The sequence below is a fragment of the Zonotrichia leucophrys genome, chromosome 1 (genome assembly GCF_028769735.1).
Source record: "Zonotrichia leucophrys gambelii isolate GWCS_2022_RI chromosome 1, RI_Zleu_2.0, whole genome shotgun sequence".
Taxonomy (NCBI): Eukaryota; Metazoa; Chordata; class Aves; order Passeriformes; family Passerellidae; genus Zonotrichia; species Zonotrichia leucophrys.
This window is the reverse complement of record NC_088169.1, coordinates 107,895,942-107,918,529: the sequence shown is the minus strand read 5'-3', so window position 1 is coordinate 107,918,529 and position 22,588 is coordinate 107,895,942. Positions and strand designations below refer to the sequence as shown.

The 22,588-nt window shown below is 37.2% G+C and overlaps 1 protein-coding gene across 8 annotated transcripts in view; it reads left to right on the top strand.

Annotated features, from left to right (window-relative positions):
* ROBO1 (roundabout guidance receptor 1) overlaps positions 1-22,588 on the top strand; it is a 682,144-nt gene that overhangs the window by 446,316 nt on the left and 213,240 nt on the right. The gene's annotated exons all lie outside the window — the stretch shown is intronic.

Sequence of the window (22,588 nt, the reverse complement as noted above, 5' to 3'; positions counted from 1 at the left end):
CTTTGTGGGCTTTCTTCTGTTTACTTCATTGTGTTCATATTATGATATGTGACAGTTAATTCTCATCTGTAAGAAAATTCTTCAGTATGAAAATATAATTTCAATAATTTTATCCAGATTCATTTTTTTTGTTTTTATTTTTCCTCCTAGAAGAGTATTAATATGTCAAGCCCTCACCACCACCCTTCAGTTTATAGGTATAAATACTGAGCAAGTCAGTAAGGCATTAAGAAAACTTGCTTGGTTTTCACCCTTTTCTGTCCCGACCATAGAATGAAATCCAGCATTCCCAGGATCAAATAGAGCTGCCAGCCTACTCTAGGAGTGAACATGTTGAAAGAGAGGGTAGGGAGAGTTGAACAGGCTGCAGGGTGGGGTGGGGTTGTACTTCTGAGGTGCTGTTGCAAACATGTTCCCAAGCAGAGGTAGCAGTTCCAGCCTTTGGATATTGAGCTTGGATTTTGTCCTATGATTTCTTCCCACCAGTGTGCAGCTTGTTGTGCTCCCACCTGAGCTGGCAGTCTGAAGTGACTCCCAGACGTGGTCCAGAGCTGTTTTGCTGCTTGGATCCTCCAGGGTTTTTCAGTTCAGATGCAGACTAAAACCACCCTTCTGTGCCAGTCCTGTGGGGCCGTGCCACAACTCACTCTGTGTGTGGCATGATCAGCAATCATTTGTGCAGTTTGTGTGCATGGACATTGTCATGAATGGCAAGAAGATAGAGGAGATGTTAATGGGAATTAGTTTGTCTCCCTCTAAAATAAATAACCTGACTATAGTTTTGACAGGTTTATTTTATTATCAGTTTTATGAGAGAGAGCTCAGCTTGGATGTCTGTGTACTTTGTTAAGCCTGCAAAGAAAACTTACCAGTAAAGGGATTTGGTGTAGCTGCTCTGGTTTGCTCTACCTCAATCACAACACATAAACTCAAACGTGGTGTAATCTATCTAATAGAAGACAAAACAGGTAATTAAATATTTGAGAGTTTATATAGGCTCAAAAAAGAACAGCGGCAGAAGCAGGCTGTTCCTTTTCAAATACTTACTCTTTCTTTGTAAGTCATCTCAAAGAATGAAAAACCAAAAAGGGATTTCTTACATGTAGAAATGCACAGCCAGCACAGGCTATTTTGAGTGCACAAGCAATTCCAGTACTGTGGAGTTCACTTCTCTGGGCTGCAGCTGCTGAAGTATTAGGCTGCATTATCCCCATCCTGCAACTGCTCTGGTTACTGTGTGGCTCAGAAAGGGGGGACTGGAGATAACCTCATCCCTTTCCTCTGGATGTGCAGCCCCACAGAGGTGGGGAGCTGCTGATGTGACATAAACTGCTTTTTTTACTAAAGTAGGTCAGATGTGCTCTTATGGTTACTGCTTAGCCAAGTTAAGAGGTTTTGGTCCCAGCTCTTTGCCTCTATCCTTCCCTACTGTTATTGCATCCCTGCTTGGAGGCAGCCTGACTGCATGTGCAGCCACCATCAGGGCAACCTGCTTTGAGAAAATCTGAGTTGAATTATGCTATCTAAACTGTGCAGAATTGTTTTGAAACAACGTAGTTAGGAAAATTCTGTGTGCTAGCTGATAGTTAGCCTAATGTTTTTATCAGATATTTTTTCAGGGAGGATAACACCTGGTAAAGGAGGGTGAGTAAGCAGATGAAAGTGGGAATCTCATCTTGCTGTCAAGAGTTGCATAGAATCATAGGGTATTCTGAGCTGAAAGGAACCCACAAGGATTCATGAAGTCCAGCTCCTGGTCCTGCACAGGACACTCCAAAACTCATACCATGTACTCCACTGAATTTATACTTATGTTGTAGTCAGTTTTAGGGAAGAAAAGCCCCATATGCCTGAGACAACCAGAACTCAATTATACATTTATATTCTGTCACTTCCCTTAGATTAATCTCTTTACATATAAAATTTATAAATTGGCCTCCAGTATATCTTTCTTGGTTTTCAATTCCAGGCTAGTAAACATTTTACTGTTATTCTTTCTCCAAGTCAGAAGAACCATTTAATATCCAGCATTTTTCCATGACTGGAACTAGGTCATTGCCCCCTCAGTCTTCTTTCTGAGGAGACTGGATGAAATTGTGAATTCTGGCAGGGTGACTTTTGTGTGGACTTGATTGGTTTTTGAGGGTTTATTTTTGCAGTACTTCTTCACATTTTGCACTTCTTCAGCATTCTTTGATAAATAAGTACATTAGATGTGCATGCAGTATTCCTCCTTAATTACCAGTGTAATACAGGGATAGGATTCCAGGCATTTCTCAGAGAAAACTACTGATAAAAGCAGGGAGGATTGTGGCATATTGCCTCCACACTATAAGTATGTACTTGGTAAAGGTAGGAAAAAATAATATTCCTTCAGGTTCTCTTATCTTTTTGGGGACTTCTCTGTGTACAGTATTTTTGCCTATGGGTGCATTTTCTTGTTTGACATTAGCCTAGTGAGGAGCTGAACTTTTAGAGTTTCACCTGCTGATGTTCCTTATTTTCACCTGTTATATTTACCTTAAGTAATAACATTTCATAGGGACCAATGTTTCTTGGCTGGATTACACAACTGTGTTTGGTTACTTGAAGCAAAAATCTAAGCAAGCTGAAGCAATCAGATTTTCACTGCGTGAAAGATTTGTTCTTTAAAGTTCCTAAACTAAAGAGAATTTGTGAATTCATAAAACCATGTGGAAAGAGTTTGTTTAGACCAACTGTAGAAAAATGTACTTGGTGTTTTAGCTATCTGAATAAATCTCTGTTTACAATATTTACTCTTTAGTATAATGTTGTTGCATCCCACTGCAGGGGTTTAGGTTAAATTAATAGGACTGTTCTATGGGGAATAAACACTTATGCATGAAACCTGTGAAACAATATAAATTTTTTAATGGTCAACTGAGTTTTTTTGGAGATAGGATATAAATAAATGATGAGTCTGAAGTTCAGATATGAATGCTATTTTGGTGGATTTACAAGTTTTATTTTAAAATTGAAGAGTTGTATACCTCCCTTATGAGATGGGAACAAATTTAACAAGGTAAATTCATTTATATTTAAAAACACGTATCTTCAGAGCATTTGAATCTTCATTAAAGGCAGCACAGTTGCTCTGTTGATCAGCACAGGAGAAGCCTTGCCTTGCTTTAGCTGAGAGTAAAATAAATTTTTACCAGCTTCAGTGAAGTGGGAGCTAGTTAAATGAGTAGATATCTTTAGACAATTTGACAATAAATTGTGCATCTCTTGCATCATGTTTAAAAATTAAAAGTTTCCTTGGTTTAATTTTATGAAAGTTATGTGTTTTCTAGTGTGTAAATTTCTAATAAGAAATCATATGTCACTGTTGAAAATAATTTTGTTCTGTAGTCTTTTGGATTTTTGGCTGGGAATTTTTTTTTGCATGTCTGTTTGCCCAGCAACTTAATACCAAGTAAAGTGCTGACATGGAAGGAGTTAAAATATTTATTACGAATTAACATAACATGTGCTGAAATTTTAGTTTGAAAAATTGAGAGCTTTGAAATGCTGAAAAGACTAGTGGTGAACTTTTGATGTGTTTCGGTCTTTAAGCAAAAAACATGGAGATGGATATGGTGTTAACTTTCTTTTCAACCATCACGAGTTTCACGCCTGATGGAACAGAGTGAGTTGAAGGAGTGAGTGACCAGAGGAAATCTATGAGCCTTTGCTTTCAGTGTGAATCTTTCATGTCTTTGAGTCTTTAATTTTTTTTTTAAACTAAAAGGAGCATAAGTGAATACTTGATTCTGGGTCAAAACCACAGTGCATTGTCTCAGAGCCCTGCAATAACTAGCAGCCTAGACCATGATGCAAGAGCTTTATACAAAATAATTATTTCAACATTTTTTTACAAAAATCTATTCAAACAAACATCTCAACAGCTGCTAGGGTGAAGGATTCACAGGGATTGAGCAAGACTAGAGAGCTCTGCAAATCTCTGAAGCTTCAGGGGCACTCACAATCCAAGGTCCTTCATCCCAATGCTCGTTGATGTATTCCTGCCTCCTAGCCAGGCACCCTTGCTATTCCCTGCAAGGGATGCAGCTTTTAGCCACTGACATCTGGCTGACGGACAGCAGCCAGCTGTATTCCATGCCAGCAGCTCTGAAGTGCATTTTTCCTTGGATTTTTTTTTATTTTATTTGTTTGTTTGGTGGGTTTTTGGTGTGGTTTTTGTTTGTTTGGGTTTTTTTTTTTTTTTGGTGTGGCTTCAACACACAGAATGGCTGAAAGAGAATAAAAAGAAGAGCCAGAATACTAAATTTTGCTGCTCCTATGGGATCTGAGGATTTGGGTTGAGTCTGGTTTCTTTTTGGCAGAGCTGTGATTGTGAAGGTGGCTGTGTTACAACTGTAGATGATTATTTTTCTTCTTTTTCTTATTTCTTTATAAACTCAGATTGTGTCGTAAAGGTATTATTCAGAGGCACATTTCAAACATAAAAACACCCAGTTAACTTGCAAGAATTGAGTGTCCAAACCAACAGACAGTTGTTGATGAGAGTATAGTCATTACCTTTTTAAAAAGAAGTGCTGTTTTTGTGTTTCTCTCAAAAATGCCATTGTAAAACTTAGTGGAACAGATGCATTTTTTTACCTAATTGTATAGATTGTGGGAAGGTTGTTTCTTTTTGGTAGTTTTTTAAAGTGTGTTTCTCTCAAAAATGCCACTGTAAAACTTAGTGGAACAGATGCATTTTTTTTACCGAATTGTATACAATTGTATACAATATTGTTTGTGGCAATATTGTTTCTTTTTGGTCTTCTTTTCCTGTTTTGAAATCTACAGCAGTATTTATGATTTTGTAACACTACTATTTGATGTATTGCTTAAAAGATAAACAGGGCTTCTCACAGTATATAAAACAAAGCGCTTTTGCCAGGATGTGGCTTAAAAAAATTCTTCTAGAAAATATTTTTAAAATATTAGTATTTTTTAAGATTATTTTCCTCACTGTGTATATGTGTGTGCACAAAGGTGTGCTTGTGTGTTTGCTTTCTGCTGTTTGCCTGAAGTGGTAACACAGCACTCTGTACATTAAAGCTTTGGGGAGCCAAAGTGTGAAGTTCAGCCTCTAGCTAAACATCACCACTGAGCTAATCTACAATTTAGACTGATCCATCACGGATATTTACAAGGAGGGAGACTGCAGTTCAAAATTAAACAGCATATGGGTACAGTGATCCCTGTTAAAATGGCCAGCGTGGCTGGTATTGTGCGGGGAAGATAACGGGGACAGGTGGTGATCTGTCTTCTCTGAGCAGAGACAGCTGCTGTTTTCCTTGGGCGTCAGTGCTGCCTTTCTGTGTGCTCTCACCTACCAGCTGATATCCTGCTTGTTACAACAATACCGAGTGTGTATTAACCCTTTGATCTGCTTCTGTTTGATTTCCAAAGGGAGGGAGTGTCAGACTACCTGTGGATAAGCTCGGTGATTTGATATTTCTGGTAATAGAGCTGTGTTCGTCTTGGCTTTCTGACCTCTTTACGTGCCTTGCTGTGATATTTATCAGCAGATGGCAGATAAAAATCTTCAGTTTATATAGGTTTTTTGTTGTAAATGTCTGATTAAGTTCCATACTGAAGGAAGGGGTGAGAATCAACCCTCTTTGATTTAGTTCAGGAGAATCTGAAAGGTCATATGGAAAAGAGAGAAAATTGTTTTGTAACTTCACTTGTACTTAATTCCAGCCATATTGCTTAACATTCAGCTGTGAGTAACTTCTCCTTCTGAACACACTAATTTCGTTCCCAGCATGAGTATGATGCCTTTTTTTTTTTCTTTCTTTCTAAGAAGAGCTTTATTAGTCACAGCTGTTATTTCTCTTAAATATTTAGCAACTGTTTAGGCTCTGGGGTAACCAGGTATTGATGCTGCATGGAAAGCAGCAGGCGCAGCGTCCATGGAACTCTGACTCTGCCTCTGGGCCCTGGCCAGTGGGAGCCACATTTGCCTGTCTCTGCATGGGGCTGTGTTCAGTTAATTGATAAAATGAGCCAGCCTCTGATTATTTCATCACACCCAGTGTTGTGGTTGGAGCCCCAGACGAGCGTGACTCTGAGCTGCTGTAAGGGACACGGCGTGGATGGGAAAGGAGCAGCAGGAAGCTCCAGGAATTACCATCACAGATGTGGTCTTTAAAGCCTTGTCTGTGGGATCAGCTGACACCAGTCCTGGTGGAAGGAAGGGAAAAAGGAACACCTGCTAAAGGATGGATGAGACAGGGTGATGTGAGGGGAAGGCAGTGACTGCAGAGTCTGAGGGAGGCCGGTGTTCAGACACTTTATTTTCTATCCCCAGCTAAAATAAATTCATGTCTTTATCTGAATGGACCACTAGTCATGGTGCTTGTTATTTTAAAAAACATGCTTATGATTGGACATTGCTTTTTAAAAATTGTTTTTGATTGATAACAAAACGAATTTAATAAACTTGGAGGAAAAACCCACCCCAGATTTGAGGCAACATCAGAAAGGTTCTGTCCAGAAGAGGAGCATGAGCTTTGTGCAGTTGTACTCTAGTAGAATGCTGTTGAGGCTTGAATTTCCAAAGAAGATGAGACAGACCAAGTTAGAAATTCTGCAGAAATTGCGGTTTAATAACATTAGAGCTGGAAATCTTCATATCAGTCAGGAATTTGGCCTCCACTTTGACCTTTTCCGGAGCTGCCACATGCAGAATTGGAAAAGGTGTTTTTGTGGTTTTGCTACAGTGAAATGATCACCTAGAGAGTCTGTGATAGTGGAGTTCAAATGAAATTGCTTTCAAAGTTAAAAGTTGGCAGCATTTTGTCTGGTTAATTGTCATTTAGTAAAACTTTTTTTTTTTTTTTTTTGTGTGTGTAAACTAAGGATAGAAGAAACATCAGATAAAAGAACTGTTACAGCTAACCTTCAATGTAAAAGTCCACTGTAGATATGATTTTCTCCTGAACAGTTTAAGTTAGAAAATGTCAACATTATTTTCAAGTTTAGGTATGGATTTCTGATTTGTCAAGTTAACCTTTCTAAAGATAGTACCAAAGAAAGATTTTTATTGATATATATATATATATATAAAATCTTCTTGGAATAAAAATAATATATATATATACTATATAACTAGAAATACTGGAGTTTGTGGATGGCTTTTTAATATCAATTCATGTCACCAAAGAGTGATTTTTGCTTTTCAAAATTAAAGTTTTGCTCAATGCTCAAATTAGAGTTCCAGCATAGAGTATTATCTAGGGTGGCTTTATAATATTGCTTTTAGTTGTTTAAAATATTTGGTTTTTTGCATGTACATGCCTAGGCAGCACATGGCCACCCAGAGAGGTATGAACAGAACTTTGAGGAACTTCTGTTCTAATGGATTTCACTTGTCTTTAATTGGTTCCAGCTTGTTAATTGTATATGTCCTTAGAGAATGCCTTTTTTTGCCTTTTTTTTTTAATCTCTGTCTGATTACTGCACACAGATCCACATTTAACAGGTATTTCCTAAGCAGAAAAATGTCTGTACTCTTCTGTCCACATGTTTTTCACCCATACAGTGATGATCAGCTATAATGATGAAAATTCTTCTATTTCATTTCTAAAAGTTGCATGAGAAACATCTCGTTTTATGTCTAGACTCCCAGGATAAACTCTGATTGATTGATTTTAATGTCCAGTATTTCATGAGCCACTGCACTTAGATAATGTTCAGTGCTGCTCGAAAGCTGTGTTTTGGCCTTAAAAGGGAGAGTATAATGAAAGCAGTGGTTCGTAGATTTAGTCTTTTATGCTTTGTTAGGTGCTAAAAGTCAAGCTTGGAATTTATCTAATGAAGCAGAGCAAACGAGTAAAAATAATAATAGTAATGAAAAATTACAATTTTAAGACCTCTAGATCAATCAGCTGTGGTGTGAGGAGTTAAAATACATTAAAAATAGAAAATTTATGAAGTTACCTTGATGTATTGCTTTATTTTTTACCGCTGATTTGAAATGTGTCTGGTTTTGTTGCTGCCTTGTTTTCATTTCTCATTTAAACTAGCAGCCTTCCAAGGAAGCCTCAGCTTTGTGCTGTTGTAGCTTTCTTTTCATTATGTAAAATTCACTGCACCTCAGAACTCAAGTGGCAGGAAAAGTTATAATTGGAAGAACATACTGAAATCTTCAGTCTGACATTCTGGACAGCTTCACTGAAAGAGAGCAAAGTAAATGTGAATATTATTTTGAAGTGGTCATGAGTGAACTGATCTTTTCTAAATCCTAATTATTCATTTATTTAAAATGAATAAAGGAAAATAAACATCTCTGACCCTTTCTTGTAAAAGTCCAGATGATTAAGGAGATGGTCCCTGAGGATGTCATGACACACGACAAGAGCGTTGACCACTGAGTTACTGAATGTAAATAAAGGACACTTTCAAGTGCTGCTATATTTGGAAAGAATTGCTGCCTTTTTCTTGCAAAAGTAGACAGTTATGGTTTATGAATACAGTGATAAAACACATCTTGAAAATTATTAAATTTCATGTTGTCCCTTCGTAGCTTCTTCTGCTGTGAAAGTTTTAGTAAACATGTAGATTCATGAAAGGGTGAAAGAGCTTTGGTCTTTAAAGGAAATTTTACCAAGGATTTGTGTATTGAGTACAGGAGTGCATTTATCAAAACACTTTGGTGTGAATCTAGTTCTGAGCTGCCTTTTCCTCTTCTGCATTAAAATGGGAGCTCAGGCACATGGGAGTAAATTCAGTGTGGAATTAATTCAGCCTCTTGTGTGTAAATCAGGTCTTTAATTGTATGAGTGAAATGACTGCACGGTAATACTTTTCTTCTGAATGATTTAGCTGTTATTCTGTCTGAGGATGTAAGAGATTAATATTCCAAAATAAATAAAATTTGTGATTTCCCTGCAGTAAACAAAATTCTTGACTATTCCAAATAAGTTTTTTTCATGGACTGATCATTTACAATACCTGGCAAATCATTAAGGCTTTTGTGAGGTGTCTGCATCAAAGAAATGAAGCCACAGTCAGTGACAAGCCTTATGCTCCTCCTATCCATAACGAGTTCCTTAATGTATTCCATTTTAATTGTTATCTTGGAGTCAATCGTGATCTCACACCACAGCTACTGACAGGAATCATCAGTTATGTGTGTGGTGTTTGGCAAAATTGCAAATTCACAATACATCTCTCTTCAATGGCAGCAGTGTTTAGCAGCTCATTAGCTTTTGGGCTATACCTTCTGGTGAGTAGATACTGGGAGAGACAGACAGCCTGGTTGATTTGCAGGCATCTATTAGCCAAGATGAGCACTGCAGTGTAGCTGAAAGGAAACACAATAGAAGAAAATAGCATTTGGAGTAGACTTCCATTAGCTGGAAGATAATTAAAATGGGAGTAAAGAAGAAAAAAGGGATTTTTTTTCTCTTAGTAATCTTGCTCAGAAAAAATGCTTTACTGTCAAGTTTAATGGTTTTGATTCTGATTTTAAAAATGGTCCATTTCATCAATTTATATTTGAGCAAAACTAAACAAGCAGCTAGAAAGTGTGCTGCATGCTTCTGTCTGAATGGTGGAGCACTTCTAGGGAGAGATAATATCAGAAACAGGTCCCCTGTGTAATATACTGGAAGTACTGTGTACTGTGTTGCCCCTGGTTACAGTTTTGGAGGTTTTGTTCAGTTTTGATGACTTAATATTACTTTGAAGAAAGTGGATTGGAATAGAGTTATATAGCACTGGAAAGCCACTGTGGATATTTTCCAGTATTGAAGAGCTGAATGAGTGAGAATAGGCTTCAATAATTCAGACAAATGGTGGGGTCAGTGGGAGTTATTGCTGAGAGACAGCTCGGAAGTGGAGATCAGGCTGGAATGCTACCACTAAAAATGTGGGAGAGCTGTTCTGTTTCAGAAGAGGTAAGGTCTGGAGGCTCAGGGGGATCTTTATCCATGTCTGAATATTCCTGCTGAAGGAAGCCAAACTCTTCTCAGTAGTGCCCAGTGATAGGAGGAGAGACAATGGGCACAAGCAAAACCACACAAAACTCCATCTGACCAGAAGAACTCATTAAAAGGGGGGGAAACAGGACAGGTCATGAAGTCTCTGTGATGGTGCTGCAAACCTGGCTGGATGTGGTTGACCTGAGCTGTGCTAGCTGACCATGCTTGAGCAGGAAGGTTGGACTGAGACTGGAAGATTTGAGAGATCTCTTCCACCCTCAATGACTATCACCATTGTGGAGCTGTTTGCAGAATTTAATGAGGTGTAGAAACAAAGCAAACCCACAAAACTTACTTTGAGAAAGAAAAGAGCAAGTATCCTCTCTGGTATTTTTGGTGGCATACCCACTTATTTGGTTAAAAGCTCCAAAATATGAGGGCTCTGTTATGGGATCTTTGAATAGTTCTGTGTCAGGTACAAACATTTTACTTTTCTCAGTTTTTTTGTAAAAAATACTCTTTCTGATTTCTGTAGCACACCTCTTTATTCTTGTTCATTATTTTCCCCTCTGCAGGTTAAATGTATTTTGTTACTGTCACTGCAGTAAGTAGTTCTTCAAAGATTCTCTTGTGCTTGTGGCCAACTCAACTTAAGTTCCTTCTTAACATTTTTTAGAAGAATACCACTTACTTTCAGGATTCTGAGCCTAATGTCAACTGTGCCTGACTAGATTTTGTTTAACCAGTTGTTAGCTTGTTGCAATTTGTTATATATATTATATAGGGGAAGTTGGTTATTCACAGATTTAGTGGAGAAAACTAAGGGGGCATTCTCCCTCCTAACATCTGTAGCTTTTACATAATTCCTTTGGCTGGATATTCATGGAGCATTTCCCATAGAGAGTAATAAGTCTTCAAAAGCTGCATTTATTTATAGGCAAGTTAAATATTCTTTTGTTCTATTCAAATATTCTTTTTTCTATTCCATTTATCCATTTTAGGTAAAAAGTTGCACTCCAGCCATTGTGCCTGATTTATTGCTTCAGGGCCTGTGTGAAATGAATTCAAGTAAATATTCCCTAATTTCTGGTGCCTAGGTTTTAAAGTTGTGCATTAAGTCCTATAGTAATTTGGATTAATTTTCAACCTGTCATCAGTGAAGCACCAAATATGTAAGTAGTCATTTGGCAAAGTGTTGAAGCTCATTCTTCTGTGACTTGGAAATCATGAACTTTAAGTATGTGATACTTCCCAATAAGTAGGTATCCCAGTCTTCTGCTAAGCAGGATCAAATTGCTAAATGAGATCATGAAAACCAGCACTGAACCATTTTGCTGAGAAATTCCTCCTGTACAATTATGGATTTCATTTGGATTACATTTTTAATTACACAGAAAAACAACTGTTGTTCTTTGCTGGCCTTGTTCTGCCTCCATTATGGATAAACAGAACATAATATACTTAAGTTATCATTCAGAGTCTCATCACTTCATATTTATTTAAACACAATTTTCAGTGATTTTATCCATGTAGTGTCCTTGGTGATAGTCATCAGCTTTTAAAAATTGGTAAATTGGTCATACCTGTTGTGATGTCATCAATGACAATGTGTGAAATGCAATAAAGTCTTGGAACTCTTGATTTACAAATGTTATTTGGAATTTTTCTTAATGATTGCCACAATGAGTCAAACCTTTTCTTTTTTTTCCCAAAGGGCTACCTCTAGCTAGTAGATTAAATATTTTCATTGTCTTTTTCTAGTTGACATAGAGCACTGATATTAGGCAAGAACTGAACTAAAAAGTAAACCCTAATAAAACCTAGTATCAGTTTAGAGATTTCAGACATTATTAAAGTCACTGTTTGCCTTCTTATTTTTTGCAGCATTTCACTCTCTTTTAAATAAATACTTAAAATTTGGGTTTATAAACCTAGAAATATCTTCCCATCTTTTGTCTCCTGAATATTTGTAGCTGTTATTTTCCATAGAGGAGTGAAATAGTACAGGTGACTTTGTGAAAAATCAGTTTTATATGATGAGAACTTTGGGACACTGTGAAAAAACATTAGTGAATGTACCTCCCTTTAAAATAGGGGTTTGTTTCAGTAGAAGCATAATGATAATTATGTAGATATTTTAGGAAAACAGTACAGAAAAATCTCAGTAAAAATATTTTGCTTCAGACTGGGTGGAGGTTTAAGGTTATCCAACAAGTACTGCAGCCAACAGGGGATAAGGAAAAGGAAACCAATTATTTGTACTAGTTTTATAAATCTCCCTTTATTGCCTAACCTTTTCAAACAAGAAATGGATTTATCCTCTGTGGAGACAGTAGTATAAATAATGTCATTCTCTGGCTAGAAATGGCTCTGAAATCCTTTGATCTGATATAGGGTTGCTTAATACTAAGTACATCCTGTTCTAGTATGTGCACTCTCACTAGATTAAAAAAAAAAATCCAGCTCTAAAAATTTGTGTCAATAAATATGTAATATTTAGACCAATTTCATATTTATAGCATGGTACAGTTAGTAGGTGTGTTTAATTTTTAATGATTATTTTTTGATGTTTTGAAGGTTTTCTGGAAACTTGCTTTACTTTTTCTTCCTGAGCTTGGTAAATCTTTAAGTGAAAGATGAATTAATGGGATAAGTGTTTAGTCTATAAAGGTTGGCCTAGTGACTAGAAAAAAAAAGTAAACATTTTCTGTGTCCTGTTTTTTAAATGTTCATAAGCAAATCAAATAGCATATTCATTTTCCCTTGGACATGACCATTAAAACTGAATTTCTTTCTTTATTTCTTATTAAATCAGTATGGGGGGAGGACGATGCAGACAAGGGAAAAACTGACATAATGAGAGAAAGAAGAGGATGAAAATGGCCATCACAGAAGGGAAATTGGGCTATCACAAAAGTTATTACAGGAGACACTTGATGCGGTCTAATTTGCCAGAGGAACGGGTGAAGAAATGATGGCTCCTACATATAAGAAGGCAGGAGCCAATAACATTTAGCAGATTTAAAGAATTTCTGTGCAAGAATGTTTTCCTCCACCTCAGCAAGACTTTTGTTTTGTGCTGAATTTTAAATAATTTCTAGATACTGTTCCATCATTTTGAAAACGGCTTTTCAAATTTGAGTCCATTAACAAAAGATTTTTTTTTGTCTTTATTTTGTCTTAAAATTTCTTCTTTCTCAAGGTATTGTGTTTAGCAGAGGGCTTCCCTTTGGTTCTGATAACGAATGGCACTGCAGGGCTGTGCTGTAATGAAGTGGAGCTGGTTGATCAGCTCTCCGTGACGCGCACAAGTGACTGTCACTTCTCGTGGCCATCAAGGCCTGACACAGCTCTGGCTGCCAGCTCCTGTCACAGGCAACTTCTGAGATTCCACGCTGGCTCGATGCCTCTGGGTCCTGGGGATCCTGCTGCAGTGTCTGCACTGCAATGTCTGCAATATCAGGTTTTCATCGCAGCAATTAACCTAAAAGATACATTTATGGCATTACCTCAAACAGTGATTTATATTGGGAGGAATTTCCACTCCAATGCTATAACAATCATTGGAGGGGAGAATATTGCAGAATAAAGAAAAAAAAATATAAGACAATAAAGCACATACTAATCAAGGTCCCTATTTTTATTTATTTCTTATTTTTGGTTTTATTACTTCAAAAATACAAACTTTTGCTCTGAGGTTTCAGGTAATAGATTTCTACTGTTGCTTTAATTTAATAATAGAAAATAATTTTTCCTAGACTTTTGTAGTTTAAAAATATCCTTTGCTATTGTGAAAACTGAATGATAAGGAACTAGTTTTCTCTTTATTACATTAGGTGAATGGAGTTATCCTTTGGTTAATCAGTCCTAGGTTTTTGGTTTGGTTGGCCTTGCAAGTCACGATCTCAAACTCAGGAACCATCTGTATAAAGTTGGTGGGGTTTGGTTTTGTTTTGTTTTTTTTTATGGTTGGGTTTTTTTTTTTTTTGGTTGTTGTTGTTTAATTTAGATTTTATTTGATTTTTTTTTTGTCTATTTGCAGTTATTTATCTATTTTGTTTTAAAAGCTAGTTGATAATAGGAGGAAACATTGTCTGGCATCTGAGATTTAAAAAAAAGGGCATGATTATATATGTGAAGTCAGGAGACATCATGAGAAATATATATACCAGTACCATGGATGTTTGAGGGGAATTCAGTAAAGTAGAGCAGGGGTCCACTGTTAATGTCACTTTGCGTAATTATTTTATGTGTGTTTAGGAATGATACTTTGACAAAGGCTTGTTAGCATATATTCAAAGCTAGTTGCTTTGAATATAAAATGATTTTTTTTTGTAGCCCTTTACCAGCAAATTAAAGAAACTAGGTTGTCACAAATCAGTGTTTTTTCTGTTCAAATACATTTGAAACACACTCAAAACCAAAAACCCTTTTTCTTATTTTATTTTGTGTGGAAGCTGCACCCTAGCTGGACTTCTTTCACATTTAGGATTTGGACTCATGGGGAGTTTATAAGTGTTTTACAGTCACGCATATGCACTTGCTAAGCTTTGTTTACTTTTCAAAGTAGGTTTTGAAGCTGACTTAACTGAATAAGTTTAGTATCCCAGCTGAATATTTGTGCTGGTTTCAAACTGCCTGTGTCAGCTTGGCTTATTTCTGTGTATTTACAGACACGTGTTAAAATATACAAGTCAGTGGCTGAGCCATTAAAACGTGTCAACATGTGAAGTTGAACTGATTTATTAAAACAGTCCTGCTCTGTATGTGGACCAGACTGCTGTTTCTTTAAGGATATCCTTTGGGCAATTCCTCCTGTACCACCTGTCTGCCTCCCCACCCTCCAAATCTTTGCTGCTAGTACTAGAAACAAGAATGCAATAATGAATTCAAATATGTACTTTTCATGTTATTTTTCTTCTAATGTTCAGGTAGGAAAATGAAAAAAAAGTCATCCATTTATTCACCAGCAAATAAATTAGTTGGGTGTCTTTTCTACATACTTGAGTTCATTCTATGCATTTTGGAGAACGAGCTACCTTGCCAAAACAACCTTTCTTATACTAAAATTAAATATCTATCTGTTTTATGAAGGCTTATGTGGTAATGCTGATATAATTTCAAGGGCCACAGAGGTGCATAACTGGACTTCTTGCGTTCTTGTGGTTAGCATTGAAATTGCCTTGTCTTCTGGTTTCTGCATCTTCCTGGAGCTCTGATCACATTTCTGGCAATGAAAGTCTAGAAATAATAGCCTTACACTTTTCACATTCCCACAGGCCTCTCTGCTTGCTTCCAACATGGACTGTTTTTCTTGTGCGCAGGAATTCTTTACGCTGGCAGGATATGAGGCAAGGCCAGTAGCTGCTCTTGTTCTGTTTTTGAGAGATTATTTTTTATTACTTAATTTATTTCTGTGTTTCTTACAGATAGAAATGTTATGGTAGTCTTGATTTACAGGCAGAGTTAGCAGTCTTCCTGTAACTCTTACTCCTCGGAGTGGTATCAGTAAAATCATCTGAATTGTTTTGTGACCAAAGCATGTGCCTGTGGGGAGAGCTTTTGTAATGCTTCTCCAGGTAATAAAGACTGAGTTGAAGCTTTTATGAATTACTGACATTGACTCAAGAAGTAATAATGGTTCTGAAGCTGGGAGGCCACAATCACAGTTCTTTAAAAAAATCACAGTTCTTTAAAGTTTCAGAATAGTAAAGAGGCTCCCAGTAGGGGTGATGGCCAATAAGGAACCATCCAGATTTCTCAAGGACCAGCAGTCCCACTGATAATTTTAAGTTTTTAATTAATTTGTTGTTAAAAGACCATGAGCTGGGAGCTGTCTCACTGCCCTGTTTGTCACTGGGGTCCATGCAGTGGGCATGGCCTGCTTGGTCCAAAACTGAACCAAACCACTGCCATTCAGATATCTCTGCAACATTGATGTGCCTTTAGCTGTAGGACTTCTTTTTCTAGGAAATCAGTAAAACAGCGTGTGCATGCAAAACTTCAGCCTAAGGTTTCCTGCCCTGCACCCTGAATTCCAGCAGGGAGCTACAGAACCAGCTATAGACTGACTTAACTAGATTAAGTGAGGGAAACTTCTTTTTATTTGAAGAACTTAGATTCAATCATCATGATTTCCTATGGCTGGAGCTTTGATTTCCAAGTATTACAAAAGTTGTAGTAAATTTTATCCTCTGTTTTCATAATTCATCCTGTAATCTGGTTTTGAAAAGGAGACTTGTTTTTAAATTGCTCCATAGTTACTTAAACAATGGATTCTTGGCTCTTTATAATCCTTTTCTTTTTTGCCTTTTTTTCAGCCTCAGACTGCTGTCACTGGAGTAACTAATACACATTCTTCATGGCTGATTTCAAAGTCTGTGTACTTTATACATGATAGGCCTGAGACTTGCTCTGGTTTTCTTCCCTTTTCCTTTGTGTTTCCATCATTCAAAAACTAGATTATTTAAATAAACACCATAGTGAGTAACTCCATCCAGATTTGCATCAACTGCAAATTGACCCCAATAATCCTCTCTGCCTTTTGTCTCATTATGATTCCAATTTGTACATTCAGTTGTAGTAGAGAATTTTACACTCGTGTCCTTTGCAGTTTCTCTCTGAACAAAGTAAATACTATGGTAGCTAATGAATCCTCATCTAGAATTCTTCATAATTTTACTAATGGCTGCCTGAAGCCTGTAATTCTCCTGGAATCACCAATCTTCTTTTCTTCATGCAAGTTGTTCTTGTGAATATGTTGAACATTTTCCAGGCTCATTCCAGTTTCCCCCTATAGTTCATAGTTAAAGTGAATATGTTTTTTTAACCTCAGTGCAGAATATATTCCACCCACATGCCTGATTTTGTTCATACATTTCTTCAGACTTGATACTTCTCTGCTTCTGTTCTTCAATGCTTTTACTTTCTGTGATTCCATATAATTTGCAAATATAATGATTACAGTGCTCCTTTCTTCCAGGGTTCTGTAAGACCTAAATTTGCTGTTCCCCAGGGAGATAATTTTTTCTAGTTTCTGTAACTCATGTTTATTATTATTTTTTTAATTGCTATACCTTGTTTTATGCTTCCCCTGACAAGTAGGTTAAGGTATTTAAAAGAATATATATATGTAGGTGTATATATTAAGATTTACTGATAAATTGTGATGTAACTTTCGTAGCCAAATCCTTGACGTACTTTTTCACTTTCTCATATTTAATTTGGGTAATTTTAGAAAAATGCCATAAAATTTAAATTGCTTTGGTTTTAAATTCTTAGCTATGTCCCTTCTTTGGGGAACATTTAAAACCTTCAGGTCAGTTGAAGTACAATATTACACTAACCAGCCATTGCACTGAATTTTAGTGCATAGGTTAATGCTGTAATTGTAGGACTCTCAGTCAACAGAGTTGCAGTGCAATTAGAAAAATCAGTGTATTATGCTTTATGTACACTTCTGTGTACTTACAATGTGTTTTCAAGTAAAACTTAGAAAGAGAAAGCATAGAAGATTTTCAGAGTTTCCTTTTTTTTTTGTAAAATATCTTTAAAGAGAATCTTGAATGAAAATTCATGAATTCTTTAGGCTCTGAAATATATTGCTGTCGCTTTAAGAAAAGTTTTCAGATTTTTTTTAAGAGCCATATTTATTCAAAAAATATAATAAAGTATTTCCCTAAAGCTTTGTAAAAACAAATGTATTGTGAAGACCAAATATAAAAACTCAGAGTACTTTAATTGGATGAAAACGTTGGATCAAGTGATGTGTAATTTGGGAAGAAGAATACTTCTTAAAAATTTTAAATTTATTTTAAGGACACTCAGTAGACACTGAGGCAGATCCAGTTAGTGTAATATTAGTAGATGTAATGCTGTACAGCCAAATCCTACATCTGGTTTTGCAGTGTTTTTCCAAAAGCCAACAAAGGCACTGAAGATTTTCTGTGTGTTGTATTCAAAGCAGAATTATCAGAGGGGTTGTATCCTTTAAAGCAAAATATAAGCCAGTGTGAAGCCTCACTCCTTGAATAGAGATCCCACACCTGAATTTCCTAGAAATAGCAAAGTGTGATTGTCCACAGGCTGTGGTTATATTTCTTCTGAGTTTTCAGACAGATCACAAAAACATTTACATTTGCATACATTGCACAGATGGCACTTTGCAGCATGCCTATTTTGGGCTGGTGTCAGAGCTTTTTTGGCACACTTTTAAACTTCTGACCTTTGGCTGCTGTCATGGTCTTTGTATTTTGAGTTGCAGCGATTTCCTTCTTCTTCCTGAAACAGCTTCTCATTGTTTCTTCCTTGAGCAATGGATGTGTGTTAAGAATTTGGCCATGTCACTTATGTTCTTTTTGTTTGCATGATAATAATTTGTATCTTATGCAAAAGCACCCTAAATGTGGGGTGTCCTGTAGTAGTGGTTTTGCTTTAAAAATATCTGGGAATGTAAGTAAATGTAAGTACTTAACTGCCTTGTAATATTATAAATGTGTATTTGTTATTTCTAGAATTCATGAGGAAAAATAAGAAATTAGAATTTCGGAGTCTTCGAGGTCAGAGTGCTTTTTGTCCCTCTTCTTGAGTAATCTTTAAGAGGATTGGTTTTGATTAGAAGATACTACTTTGTCATATATACTCTGGGATTTAAGTGTAGGATCAGAGAAAGGGTTTCAGAGACAACTGAGATACTTTTGGTCAAAGTTTTAAATAGAAATTCCCTCATCAATGAAAGATGCTTTTGAAACTTCTCTCTCAGGGTTCAATGAAAAGAGCTTATAGACTACATCTAGAGCCACAGAAACATGGAAAACTGGTTTTATTTTCCTCTGTGTAAGGACCCACTGCTCTAAAACATCCACAGCCTTCAGAAGGGGAGGTGTGGATATCTTAATTTATGGCCTCGGCTGCAGGCACTTCTAAATGACACTTAGGACGCTGTGTGTACATAATGGCAGCATTCATGGCTGCCTGAGCTTTAATTTTCCGGATTCTCAGCAATTATACAATTCTGCTAATCCAGACGCTGCGAGGGGCGGTGGCCGCTGTCACACACAGGAGGTGCCACGTCCCCTGCTCCTGTCTCTTGTGGCAGCTTCCAAAGGGCCAGCTTGTTTTGGGTCAGCTGTGTGTTTGGCCTGGTGGTAAATCACCAGTGAACAGCCAGCTCTGTATTTCTGTGTTTGAAGCAGCCCTGAGCATTGATTAGTGCGGCTCTGTGGTGACACAATGCTCAAGGCACAGAGACACATGAAGAGCTCTTCCAGTGCAAGAGACAGCTTTGTCCTGCTGCTCCCACCCTTCCCTTTGAACCATTCCCCTTCTGGGCTGGCTGGAGTTGGGCTGATTGATTAGCAGAGCTTCAGGCAGGGCTGATGAGAGCCTTTTGGAAGTGTGGCTCTCTGCTCTGGAGAGGTGGCGCATGTTCCATGAGATCCTCATGGCCACCTGCAGCCCGGACTCCCAAGCGGCATTTAAGGATGTCCTCCTCATCTGAGGACATCTCGTAGGCCTAAATGGATGAACAGCTTCAGCTGGCAGGTGGCTGAATGACTGAGACAACATTTAGAGCAAGTTTGTTGGTTTTGCTTAGATGTTTTTTTATTATTATTTCTGCCAACTTTTGTTTTAAGTTTGGAAAAGCACGTAGAATGGGGTTATGTGAATTTGGTTGTTGTCGTGCCCTGACAAGTTCCTGTTCCTAACTTAGGGTTATTTGTGTATATCTTTTTCTTTGAAAGCAGCCCCTGTGACCAGCCTTGGAGAGTTGGGCCTTTCCTGCCCTTTACAGGCACCTCAGTTCATTAGCCTCAATTAATCTTCCCAGCAATCCTGCACAATTCAGCCAATTAGTGGAGCAAAGCCAACACAGAACAGAAGGGTATTGTTACTCTTTTTAAAACTCACCCATGCTTTCCACTACATTATTTGTAATTGTCTTCATATAGAATTTAAGCTTATGTAAGAGTAGCTGTAGTATGACAGCTCCTTCCTGAACATAAAATGATTGCTACAAAGTAGTGACTGCCTAGTAAAATCAGAGTCAGGATAAGGAAGGCCAAGAATGTTGTATAAAAACTTTTTACTTTACCAGCAAGCAGCTTGAATCCTTCCTTTTGCTGGACCACTGTTAAAAAGTTGTTTCAAAACAAAAGAATAAATAAGGGGAAAATATTTTTAAAAATCCCTCATATGCACAGAAATAGTGGCAGTCTAATGTGATTCTTCTATGATCAGTAATGGGCATGCTGGTTTGTATTTTGGGTGTACTTATAATGTATTTAATGCAGTATTTGTGCAGTACTGAAATTGTGTTAATTTTTGTATTTCCATCATGTTTATAAGGAAACATTACTGCTGGAGTTGGTAATTGTGGTGTGTTTTCTTTCTGTTTAGTCACTCGTGAATCATATATTATTGTCCTGAGTATACATTTTTTTTTTTTGTCTCTACTTCCAGAAGAATTAGCAGTATGAAGGTGTTTTCATTAGAACCCAAAGTTTCCCTGGATTCCAGAGTTCTCATTGTTTCAGGATGTGCTTTCCCTATTTGATTTGTTCCTCAAAATTCTTCTAGTGTTAATTCTGAATTTAGAAAAATGCAGCAGCTTCCTCTGTGCGTTCATGTTGTCCCCAAATCCAGAGTTCTTCAAAGACCTCTTGTTTGAATAATGATTAAAAGAGGGAAAATTATTTGTATTTGCAAAATTTTATCAGAGATATGCATGTTTTTGCCACAAGCAAGACACGGTAAAAGTAGCGGGGTTTAATATAATTTGTAACTCTAAATTCTGATTACTTTTGCCATCTCTTCTCTTCAGTATTTATCTGCTTTGCTGGTAACACTTCTTTCCTTTTGGAAACCTACATATTTTGTAGGACTGTCTTAGTTCCTGCTTGTGGTTAACATTTTTGGATTTTTGCTTATGATATCTTGACTGTCTTTAAATCGTCCTCAAAGTAGAGAAAAAAGTTAAGGTGAGACATACCAATATTTGATTGATGTGCCCATTATAAAATTCATCTTTTGTATTTATCTAGCAGAATGTTAATGTTCTAATTATGTTTTAATACGAATTTGACATGATGGAATGCTGTAATTATGAAGTTTTGAAATAAGCTGGTGGTTTTGTCTGAACTTGTATCTAGTTTCAAAGTCCAAGTCCTGCTTTGTGCTTTGAAGTGCACAGGTAGTGGTGGATGCAAGAGATGTCAATGGGCTGAATATATTTTGCTTTAGGAGGATGGGAGTCCATCTGAAGTCTCCTGGCTTTTGGTGTTTAGTCCTCTGTGTCATTTGGAATCAATGTTCCAGAGAGTGTGGGTCCTCTCTCAGAGACTGTTCTGAGGGTTAAACAATCAGAGAAAGGTTCCCTTAACAAAATGATCGTTTTTGGAATGTGATAAGCTTGTGGCACTTCCTAAAGAAGTACTCTGAATAAAAACATATGTCAGTGTTGGAAGAGACAGTAGCAGTTTCTGAAAAAGTGCCATTGTAATGTTTCTTTTCTAAAGGGGAGAACAAAGGGGATGACTTGGAATATCCCAGTCTGGCTCCTGTTGAAAGCATCTGAACTCCTGTTACTCCAGCCTTCCATGTGCCCTCGTGCACCCAGCTAATGTTGTCTCTTTGGTGTATGAGACCTGTATTGGAGGTGAGATTCAACTTTCCCTGGTGGAACTCTGCTAGCATAAGCCAGAGGACACAGAACAAGACTCAGTTTATATTGATATTGACAGACACTCATTGCAATGGTAGTTAAAGGGTTGGGGTAAGGCCCCAGCATCAGCTGGTTGTGGCTTTTGGGGCTTCTGCTTCAAACCAGGTCTGGTCCAGATGTTTGTCCTGAATGACCTTAGCTCCTCTCTAGAACCTTGTCTCTTCTGTCTTGGCTTCATCTGAAGGGAATCCAGTTCACACCCTGCAGGACTTCCATGCACTGCAAACTAAAATACAGTACAGCGGGGGAATCTTGGGAATAATTTCAAAAGCAGACTGTCTAAATTGAAAAACTAATGTATGCGCACATTTTGAGGCATAGCAGGGGTAAAAAATGCTTTCTTATGTAGCTGAGAGGTCCTTTTACTGATTTCTAGCCAAGAATATCCATTCTTTGCAAAAATGAATTAAAACAAAGGAGCTTGAATTTCATCTAGTCCTAGATTGTTGTTTGTTTGTTTAATGCACCCTCTTTCCTAATAAATCCCTTATCTAACATGATATAAGGAGCAAAATGTATTGCTAGGGATACTTGTAGGAAGATTTTCCTATGTATGTCTCTTTGATAATTTTCCTCTGCTTTCACTGAGACCTTGTAACAAGAAAAATAGATAGGGCCTTGATAAAATCCACTTCTCCAAGGCTGCAGTGATTTTTTTTTCCCTCTGTGGACTGTAATGATGCTTTCAGGAGTTTCCATTTTACATGGATATTCTGCTAAGGGGTTTGTGTTGGAGCACAAGCTTGGCTTGGCATTCTGTGAATAAAATGGCCAGTTGCACTCTGGTCAAAAATGAACTGCTGATAAAGGAATCCCAAGGCCATGTCTGAAACTGGATTTTCTGGAAATTAGTACATTATTGTGCCTCCCTGAGCTTCACATAATTAGTTCCCTACGTTTTCATGTGTTCATCAATTTACAT